Source organism: Heliangelus exortis, chromosome 3 (genome assembly GCF_036169615.1).
Source record: "Heliangelus exortis chromosome 3, bHelExo1.hap1, whole genome shotgun sequence".
Lineage (NCBI taxonomy): Eukaryota > Metazoa > Chordata > Aves > Apodiformes > Trochilidae > Heliangelus > Heliangelus exortis.
In genome coordinates this window covers 26,513,243-26,515,267 of record NC_092424.1, presented here as the reverse complement: position 1 = coordinate 26,515,267, position 2,025 = coordinate 26,513,243, and the positions used below count along the sequence as shown (strand labels likewise).

General features: G+C 53.7%; 1 non-coding gene across 1 annotated transcript; it reads right to left on the bottom strand.

Moving 5' to 3' along the window:
• Nucleotides 1-1,153: 1,153 nt before the first annotated feature.
• Nucleotides 1,154-1,226, bottom strand: TRNAT-UGU (transfer RNA threonine (anticodon UGU)). The gene has a single exon. It is a non-coding gene; the product is annotated as a tRNA-Thr (tRNA).
• Nucleotides 1,227-2,025: the final 799 nt, after the last annotated feature.

The following is a 2,025-nucleotide window of genomic DNA, read 5'->3' as shown; positions in this document are numbered from 1 at the left end:
AGTGCAGAAAAGTCACTCACAAGATGTCCCTGTTCGTGGCAAATGAGTTGCACTAGGTGACCTTTAAAGGTCCCTTCCAACCCAAACTATTCTATCATTCTAAGATGGTGTAACACATGTTTTGAACACAGATGAAATAAAAGAGAATCAGCTGACATATGAGGCCATTGCTCCCAGCCATGTGCCTCCATTAATGTCAGTGTTAGCTGTTTACATAAGTTCTATTAAACCCAAGCAGCACCAGCCTCCTGATAGGAACATTCCTTGCAAATCTTTCTAACATGTCCTTTTCTGATCTAAGTTGTTATGAAAGGCTGACTGACATTAACTGGTAAGATTTGCCTGGGTATGACTGTTTAATGAATTAAAGTGCTTCCAGCTTTCAGGACTTGGACTTTTTAATGCAACAGTATGAAATAGACATGTCAATGATTTCACCCCTTTTTTTTTGTCCCTTAACTGAAATGCAGTGAAAAATATATTTTAAGAGTAGTTCTCTTAAAAAAAATCTCAATGTCATATTCTGAAAAAGTAGCATTTTATTAAAAGCATAGGTCACTTGCAAGTTCCAGTGTGGGTGAGATTCTGACATCCTGGAGTGCACCTCTTGGCTGGCAGGTGTAGGCTAGGGGTGAGGGACTGGCTGCAGCTCCTCCTGGCCGGGACTTTTCCCTGGGAGCAGGGAAGGGTTGGAGCCACACTGGAGGGGTGCAGTGGTGGCAGCAGAGCTCCTTCCGAGGCAGAGCGCGCTGAGAAATTTATTTTCACCGACGAGCTGCAAAGAGTAGGACACAGCGGGGCTGCGTTATCCACGGTGAAAGCGGGGTAAGAAAAAAACCCTGATGTTCTTTTCCAGGGAAGCGCCTGGCTGATCCAGTGCCCAGCTTAGATTCCTACCCTTAGCAAGGAGGGATCCAACGCAAACTTCGCCATTCAGCAGCTGTGGGGCCAGAGCTGTCTCCTACCGCCACCCTCCGGACGAGCCATTTCGGGAGGCCAGCGGGAGCACCCCCTCCCGGGGCTCTCGGCCGGCGGGGAACGATCCACCCCGCGCTCCTCACATACACCCCCGACCCCGCCCCTCCGCGGCTGCGGAGTTCAGCTCCCGGTTGAAGCCCAGGGAAAGAAAACCGCGAGGCAAAAGCTATCGCGCAGGCCCCAGCGAGGATCGAACTCGCGACCCCTGGTTTACAAGACCAGTGCTCTAACCACTGAGCTATGGAGCCACCTACGAAGTTTCCCCGCTACCGACAGGTCCTCTTCCCCTTCGGGCCGCCTTCCCTCTCGCCGCCTCTGCTTCAGCGAGCGGGGGGATCGCGACCGCCGCTCTCTCCCCCGGACGCGGGGCTCAGCGGGGCTCAGCGGCCCTCTTGCCGCTCTGTATAAGCGTGAGGCTGCGGGGAGCCACTGGCGAGCGCCGTCGGGGACCGCGCGGCAGCCACGGGTTTGCCTGCTGCCCGCTAGGCCTCCGGCTGTTTTTCAGGCCTCGGAGGTAAAAATAACCCATCTCCCTGCACCGACGTGGTGGGCACCAGCCTTCTTCTGCTCGCCACTCTGCCTTACCCTCAGCTTTAGATCAAACAGAGGTGAAACTATGGGAGCCTTACCTGTGTTTCTTCACTCCCCTGCAGCAGAGGGCCAGGTAGGCCCTGGGTAGTAGGCCTCACCGTCCCTCCTGCTCCTTGGGGCTGTGGGTCGGACGGTGTCTCATCTGCAACACCTCCTGCTCACAGCCAGGGTCCTGGCATTTCACACACACACACACACACACACACACACACACACACACACACACACACACACACACACACACACACACACACACATTACCACCGTGGGAGAAGCTACCCATGGTGGGAAGCAGGTGAAAATCCAAAAATTCCAGGTGCAGCTCACTCACATGTATGTCAGTGCCTGAAGGTAATGAAGGGGCTCTCCTGGCTTTATCAATGTCTGGTTGCACCTGCTGCAAATTCAGAGTAGAGCTGCCATTGCAGTGAGAAGTACTTCAGTGCCAAATAGAAG